The sequence below is a fragment of the Colobus angolensis genome, unplaced genomic scaffold (assembly GCF_000951035.1).
Source record: "Colobus angolensis palliatus isolate OR3802 unplaced genomic scaffold, Cang.pa_1.0 Scaffold23, whole genome shotgun sequence".
In the NCBI taxonomy this organism is placed as follows: Eukaryota; Metazoa; Chordata; class Mammalia; order Primates; family Cercopithecidae; genus Colobus; species Colobus angolensis.
Window position 1 is genome coordinate 15,595,710 of NW_012115488.1, and position 8,314 is coordinate 15,604,023.

General features: G+C 42.2%; 1 protein-coding gene across 3 annotated transcripts in view; it reads right to left on the reverse strand.

The window, feature by feature from the left end:
• The window catches only part of ERAP1 (endoplasmic reticulum aminopeptidase 1), a 39,271-nt gene extending 32,472 nt beyond the window's left edge, over positions 1 to 6,799 (reverse strand). The window contains exon 1 of one of the 3 annotated variants that reach the window (XM_011944294.1): positions 6,712 to 6,799. The gene's annotated coding sequence lies outside the window, so the exon portion shown is untranslated. Of the gene's footprint in view, positions 1 to 57; positions 392 to 6,711 lie in introns of those variants that run through there. The other 2 variants (XM_011944293.1, XM_011944295.1) reach the window with 2 other exon arrangements.
• Positions 6,800 to 8,314: the final 1,515 nt, after the last annotated feature.

Sequence of the window (8,314 nt, forward strand, 5' to 3'; positions counted from 1 at the left end):
GTGCCGCGCTCTCCTCCTGGCCCGCAGTCCCCTCCCCGCGGCTCGGGCGCGTTGTACCTAGGGGTCTGGAGCCGCGCTCACCCTTGCGCCGCCGCCACCACCACCGCCGCCGCCGGGACCGAAAGTGAAAGTGGAGCCCGGGGAGCGGCAGGCGGACGCCGAGAGGCGATTTGGCCCGAACCCTAGCTGCAGGCGGGGAAGCCCCTGGCTAAGGCGGGAGCTGGGGTAAGGGTAAAACGGAGTGGGGCCGAGAGAGGGAGTCTGCAGCTCCCAGGAAGGGAATTGGTAAATGAGCGCTGCACGCCCGGGAAGCTGCGAGGTTGCGATGCGGGGTATCAGGCGTGGGAAGTGCACGCCTTTCTGAACGCGGATCCGTGTGTGTGTGTGTGTGGTGTGTTTTAAGATGTTTTTTGTTTTTGCCTTTTTTTTTTTTTTCCATTGTTCAGCGTTGCCAGGGTTAGGGGAATGCAGGAAAGGGCCGGTGCTCAAGTTGGGCATTTAGGCCAGACAGGCGCTGACAAGTCCACCAAGCCTAGACGCGCTTGACGCCCATTGGACTCGCTAGGTGGCCGTCATCTCGCCCCTGCCAATGGGCTGAGAGTTCTTGGCCCGCCTCAGAAAGAAACAGGAACCCAGAAGTACTCTGTTGTGGCAAAGTGCTGCACCCTCTGGGGCTTCAGTGGAGAATGACTACAGGGAGAGATGCTGTAGAGGAGAAGGGTGGGTTATAGGTGGCCCCCAGGACTTTCCTGCACTACCAAGGGCCACTGTACCCCAAGGATTAGCTGCTTCCCGCATCAACACGTTCCCTCTGATTTTTCAAAGTAAATGACCATTTCTTCACTCCCCTTAGAACAATTAAAGCTGAATAAAGTGGCCAAAAAGACCATCTTTAAACAGTTGAGGCGAAATGAGGTAACAATCAAGAAAACACAAACATTAAAACACCAAATGCTACAAGTTTATTACTGAAAAGGGGTCCCGATCCAGACCCCAAGAGAGGGTTCTTGGATTTTGAGCAATAAAGAATTTGAGGGGAGTCCATGGAGTAAAGTGAAAGCAAGTAATTAAGAAACTAAAGGAATAAAAGAATGGCTACTCATAGGCAGAGCACCCCCAAGGGCTGTTGGTTGTCCGTTTTTAGGGTTATTTCTTGATTGTATGCTGAACAGGGGGAATTATTCATGCCTCCCCTTTTTAGACCATAGAGGGTTGCAATGGCATTTGTAAACTGTCATGGAGCTGGTGAGAGTGTAGCAGTGAGGACCAGAGGTCACTCTCATTGCCATCCTGGTTTTGGTGGGTTTTGGCCGGCTTCCTTATTGCAGCCTGTTTTATCAGCAGGGTCTTTATGACCTGTGCCTTGTGTCTACCTTCTACCTCATTCTGTGACTTAGAATGTCTACCTTCCTAGGAGTGTAGCCCAGTAGGTCTCAGCCTTATTTTACCCAGCTCCTATTCAAGATGGAGTTGCTCTGGTTCAAACGTCTCTGACAATTTGGTGAGTGGACCATGGTCCCAGTGGGAACAGGACCCTTTTCATGCGGTTCTCAGACTTTCTCCTCTCACTTCTTTATTGGCCTTCTTCCCTTTGAGAACTTGGGATTCCAAGTCACTGGAACAGTATTTCTCTCTCTTTTTTTTTTTTTTCTGATGTTATGTTTCCGTTTGAAAAATATAATGTTTCGTACTGCCTATACTCTCTAGTCAAGCACATTTTATAATATAAAGATTAACACACTGTTCCAAGACTCAACTACGGTGGGATCCAGGGAAGTTTTTTCACTAAAATTCAACAAGAAATGAGGACTTTGAGATCTGGTAATTTCTGCATGTTCAGAATTTGACAGGAGATATTAATGGACAGTGTGTAGCCTCCAAGACCTCCAGACATCTCTGAGTGCTACCAGTTTACTCAAGATGAGACCTCTTTGTCCAGTAAATGTATGCATTTCTTTGCTTTTGTATTTATATTTTTGAATATGATGGTTTTCCTTTTGTTTCTAGTAAAGTTTTTTGTTTGTTTGTGTGTGTCTTTTTAAATACATATTGAAAGTCCAGCTGGCAGAAGTGAATGCACCCAACAGGCTGGAGGTTAATACAGAAGACAGCTGAGGAGACAAACAGGACAATGCCCTGAATGGATGTGGGCAGAAAGCAGTTAAAGTGTGGGCGAGAAGAGAGCTGAGACCGCCACCCGCTCCACGCTGTTTCCCCAAAAGCTCACCCTGACTCAGACTTTAGCCTGTCACCCTGGCCATGATTGTGTCTTCAGAGTTGAAGAGCACACAAAGAACGATAAGCCAGAGGATTTGGCAGCATTCACTTCTAGTTTCAAAGCCCTAGCAGGGATGTAGAGGGGGCAGACCTTGGAGTAAGGACTTTAAGGAGTCCTAGTTCTAGAGCCTGTGAGATCAAAACAGCAAATTCCCAAACTTAGAAATGGTTGGAAGGAAGGAAACAGAGAGAAAGATTACCTAGGTTTATTGATTCCCTACCAACTGTTAGATACTGCTAAATCCTAGCTGTGCATGCATGTGTGTGTTTATAATTTGATCTTTTCAGCAACCCTGTAATGTAGGTATTATGCTTTATAGATGAGAAAAATGAGACAGGTAGGCAATTTGCTCAGAGTCAAAGAGAAAACACACACTACTTCTACTCACATTGCATTGGCCAGAACAAGGAGGGGTTGGTAAACACTAATAATATTGTGTACCATATAGTGTATGAGGGCTGGTTGGCCAGTTGAGCCCATCCATTGCAGAGGCTTCTCAGTGTCCTTAGTCTCAGAGGTGAGCCAGAGGAATGGGGGAGGTCCTCCTCAGGCCTAGACCAATGAAATACATACCACTTTGAGCTATTACTGATCTACTTTAAAAATATTGAATTCTAGATATTGTCAAGTGATGTTCAATTTTGCTGTAATTGATTGATTCAGTTCTGCTTTCATTAGCTTTTAGTCAATTAATGTCAGCATTTGGCTCATTTCTTCTGTTTTGCTTCCAAAGGTGCTCCTATTTTAATCATATTACCACTCTCCTTTTTGATGTAAAATCTCGTCCAGAATCATGGTGTAGAAAACAGACAAAAGCAGGCCTGCTCTTATTAAAGAGGGCAGCTCCACCCAGTCAGCCTTGCCCACTGCTACCCGGCCCCTCCACACACAGTGTGGTCCTTGAGACTCTTCCATAGGCTCCCAGGACCTTAGAACTTAATTTTTTTTAAATGCCAATTTAAAAAAGAATAATAATGCCCCTCATTCTTGATATTCTCGATAAAGAGGATGACTTTTTTCCCCTTCTGTGCCAAGCTGCAGGGCAGGCCTGCTTAGCAACAGCAGTACCATCTTATTAATAATCAGAAACAGGGAAGATGATATAGATGCCATGTTAAAGACTGTTCCGAAGCACGCCACTGAGCTCATATCAAATAATAAAGTCCTCTGAAATGTGGCAGCTTGAAAACATTTACATATCATCTATCTCATGGAATCCTCACATTGTACTTATGCAGGTGGCTAGTAGCTCCATTTTTCTAGAATGAGGAAACAGGATTAGAGATGTGAAGTGACCTACCAGGGGCCACATGGAAAAAGCCTGGTTTAAAGTGAAGCCAGTTCAAAGGACAGCAGGGCTGATGGAGACAGAGAATACCTCCACTAAATCCCTCAGCTCCAGCTGTCCTGAGCAAACCCTGTCCTTAGACTTTCCATTCAGGAGGACCAATGCTTTCCTTTTTTATTTAGCCAGTTGGAGTCAGTCTTCAGAGACAGTCCTGTATTACCATATGACAGATGACTATGGGAGGGAGAAATGTATACCAGATTCTGTAGGAACAACTCAAGCAAGTTGAGTGACCATAGCTGCCCTTGAACTTCTAGAACTGTGGATCCTGAAGAACATTCTAGGTGCCACGAGGACTGATCACATGTTTCCAATTTTCCCTCCCTCAGGCATTTATTTCACAAGGTACTGCTGCCTAAGGTAACCTGAGCATGTTTCCAGTTCTTGTAGCCTTACAGAACCCAGGAAATCCACCCGTCTCCGTCCTTCCTCAGTAGGTGACAGGGCCCATCTCACTGCTCTCTAGCCAGTCTTCTCTATTCCTGTTGCTTTTTCCTTTGCTCGTGTCAACAAGGAGGTAAGTCACCATGACATATTTCTTAAATTTGTATTTCTTTCATCACTAATGAGACTGAACACATGCGCTGAATATATATTAATTAGCTGTTTTTGCTTTGTGTTTTCTCTTTTGAGAATTATATGTTTATGTTTCTTGTCCATTTACTGGAGATTCACGATTCAGTTATATAAAAATTATCTATAACACAAGAGAAAGCAATGAAATTTCTATAAAATGCAAAGTGTCACAGTCAGTAAAGCTCTACTATTTCAAAGAAAACCCACAGATGTGTCGATAAATCATGTCAATTTTTTAAAAATCCAGATCTATACCTGTTATGGTGAGTCATTTGAAATATCAGAATTTACTAGATAGAATTTACTAGATGTGTCAATCTGAACACATTAAAGAAAACCTTCGTTTAGGAGGCTTTATTTTATTTATGGCTCCCTCTGCCACAGCTATTTCATGAAGAAAGAATGAATTATCCAGCCAGGAGTGAACATGATCTTCGCATATGCCTAAAGGAATGATAAAAATATTGGAATGAAAAATAGATAGATTTGTTTATGGTTATTTTTTGAAGGACCATGGTGTTATGCTACTAAATAGTTGTCTTGCCTTAGCTATAATGAATATTTGTTGCAATAACTAAACATGGGAAAAATAACTTTTTTAAACCTTAGTTTCTGGAGGGTTAGTGGATTTTATTATATAGAAATTAAATGAGCTATGATACAAAGGAGAAAAGGAAAGAAATGAATAACTTTCTCGATGAAGTTCTGTAAAGTATACACAATTGGGGCCTGAAAAGAGAAACTCATTTATGCTCATCCATACATGGCAGTGTGAAATTGACAGAGTTTGGCTTAAGTGAAGTCTGTGGTTCTAGGAATGCTTGCAATTTATTGGAAAATTAGATTGTAATAACGGAAGAAATGTCTCAAGTGGTCTTCAGGTCACCACAGCTTTTCCTTTTTTTCCTTTCCCAACTCTTCCTAAGAGACAGTTCTCCTTATCTCAATTAAAATTACGGGTTTGAACTAAGTGGTGGGAAGTGGAAGAAAGAGACAATATCTTACCCCTATAAATCTACAACACGCCCTTGGCTACCCTGGTGCTTAGGAATGCTGACTTTATCTGTCCTTAAGAAGCTGTCTGGACCATAGGAGGAACCCTTGGTTTTATTTACAAAGCTGTCTAAAGGATGAACAAATCAAGTGTTTAGAGGCCCTTTGAGGTAAAGAAATACTAGTTATCAAATTGAAGAGAAGGGCAACAGTTTAGGCATAAACATTTTAAAATGCAAGATAATCTAAGCCTTTGTAAAATGTTAAGAGTAGTCTTATAGGCAGGTTTAGGGAAATAACTTAATTAAAAAGACCTCTAGGCCACGAACAGTGGCTCACACCTGTGATCCCAGCACTTTGGGAGGCCAAGGCAGATAGATCATGAGGTCCAGGAGATCGAGACCATCCTGGCCAACATGGTGAAACCTCATCTCTACTAAAATACAGAAAATTAGCCTGGTGTGGTGATGCGTGCCTGTAGTCCCAGCTGCTTGGGAGGCTGAAGCAGGGGAATCACTTGAACCTAGGAGGTGGACGTTGCAGTGAACCAAGATTGTGCCACTGCACTCCAGCCTGGCAACAGAGCAAGACTCCATCCCAAAAATAAAAATAAAAATAAAAAATGACCTCTATGCTAAAAACAAGTTTTGATCACTCATCTGGACTTGTTTGGCTCCAAGGGTTATTCTGTAAGTTTTGTTTTTCCAAGCAGAGACTCTCATTTAACTACATGACTGCGGTGGCAGACACTCCTAGTAGCCCACCCAAAATCTTCTCACCTTTTCTTCTTTACTAACAGACCCTGATTTGTTTATGCATACCTCAGCAAAATACCTAGATAAAATACCCAGCCTCCCCTACATACTCCATTTCAGGTGACTGTGTTATTATTTTGTCTTACCCATTCAGATGTAGGTAGAAGTTTCTTCATAGAAATATCCAGAAAAGCCTTTTTTAAAAAGTAGAGAATCAGCTGGAATCCACCTTTGTTCTTCACTCACTGTCCTGTAACACAGATGCCTGGAGATGGAGCAGGCATCTTACAACCATGAAGATGAAATCCACTCACTAAGAATGCTAGAATAGGAAGACAGAAGGAACCCCATCCCCAGTGACATCTTGGCACTGCCTCACAAGCCCTGGACTGCCTGCATAAGGCATCTTCATACATGAGGAAAATAAACACCTTACCTTACTTGTTTAACAAACTGTAGTCAGCCTTCTGTTATGTCCAGCTAAAAGAAATTCTAAAAGATAGCATTACAGATCAAGCCATAAAGAGATAATTCATTTCAAATATGTGTTCTCATGTGATAATTTTTTTTAGTGAATCCAACTGTTATGGTATTTGTTTAGGAAGTTTTCCTCATCACTTTTTACTATCTTGTCTAAGAAAATGGCCCATTTCCTTCCCTTGGAGGAAACAGTGTCTCTTATTGTTAATTGTATTAGTTATCTATTATTATATATCAATAATATGACATATCAACTTAAAACAACACATTTATTAACTCACAGTTTCTGTGGGTTGGGAGTTTCTGTGGGCTGCAATCAAGGTAATGACTGGAGCTGCGGTCTCATCTGAGGCCCAGCAGAAGGGAAGGATCTGCTTCTAAGCTCACATAATTGTTCCAGCATTCAGTTCCTTATTGACCATTGGATTGAGAACCTCAGTGTTCTGCTGATTATTGTGTGGAGGCTTCTCTAAGATATGACTACTTCCTTGCCATATCCTATGGGTTAGAAGCAAGTCACAGGTTTCTCTCACACTCAAAGAAAGGAAATTATGCAAGAGAATGAATACCAGGAGGCAAGGATCATGGAGGCAACTTAGATTACATCTGCCACATTAATGTTAGTGCACATTGAAGGTATTTCTATTATTATAATCTTAGGATTTGCATATTCTGTGTTCTTGAGGCAGGGAAGGAGACATATATCAAGAAAATAACTGGTAGCTGGCTAATTGGGAAGAAATTACAGAAGTGACTAGATTCTAGAGATTAGAAAGATTTCGTTCTTCATTGAGCTGAAAATAGGAATATCTCCCAAATAAGGAGATATTCATGAGAAATTAATGATGGCTGAAACTTTCCCTGATGGAAAAATGAATTAGCTTCTGCTCACCAGAAGAAGTGATGCCAAATTCAGGAGAAAGAAGGCAGCCAACATCCTGACCAACAAAGAGACCAAGGCCCGATAACTGGATTCGAACATCGGTGAAGAAGATGATTAAAAGTAGAAAGAGCCTTTACAGTCTAGAGAAAATAGTATAGGCCCAATGGAAGCCCAAAGTCGAAGGGACTTTTAACAGAAAGACAAAGGAAAAGGCGTCCTTGGGACTAGGGGTCTGAGCAAGACCTGAGAAGGCCTGAGCAGCCACAGAGAAGCACTACAGATATAGCTGAGTTATCTGGGCCTAGCACCAAATATTCTAGAAAGACCCAAAGTACTAACCAGCTCTGACAGCAAGACCAGCCCATCTCTACCTCTACAGAAGTTTGAGAATCTTTGGCTCATTTTTTTTACCTAACACCCAATCCAGCAGGACTAAGAGAAGGGAAGGAGACCAAGACTGAGTGGTTGGATCAGCCAAAGATGTCAAAATTCAACTTCAGTTAAATTAGCAAGAATTCTGGGCTTTTTTGTTTCTGTAGCATTGTGTTAGATTTGTTTTTTTCCTTGGTTGTCCAATCCTGGTGGTAGATCGCTAAACTTTTATAAAATCTGTGTGAGTTTAGTATTCTGACTGTTCCCATTCTAAAAGATGAAAATAGAAAACTCAAAGTAAAAGTTTATATCACTCATTTGATCTTTGTAAATGCACTGCTAAATAAAACACCCAAACTATTAAGGTGGTGTTTTTTGTTTGTTTGTTTGTTTGAGATAGGGTTTCGCTCTTGTTGCCCAGGCTAGAGTGCAATGGTGTGATCTCGACTCACTGCAACCTCTGCCTCCCATGTTCAAGCGATTCTCCTGCCTCAGCCTCCGGAGTAGCTGGGAATACAGGCATATGCCACCATGCCCGGTTAATTTTGTATTTTTAGTAGAGATGGGGCTTCTTCATGTTTGTCAGGCTGGTCTTGAGCTCCTGACCTCAAATTATCTGCCTGCCTCAG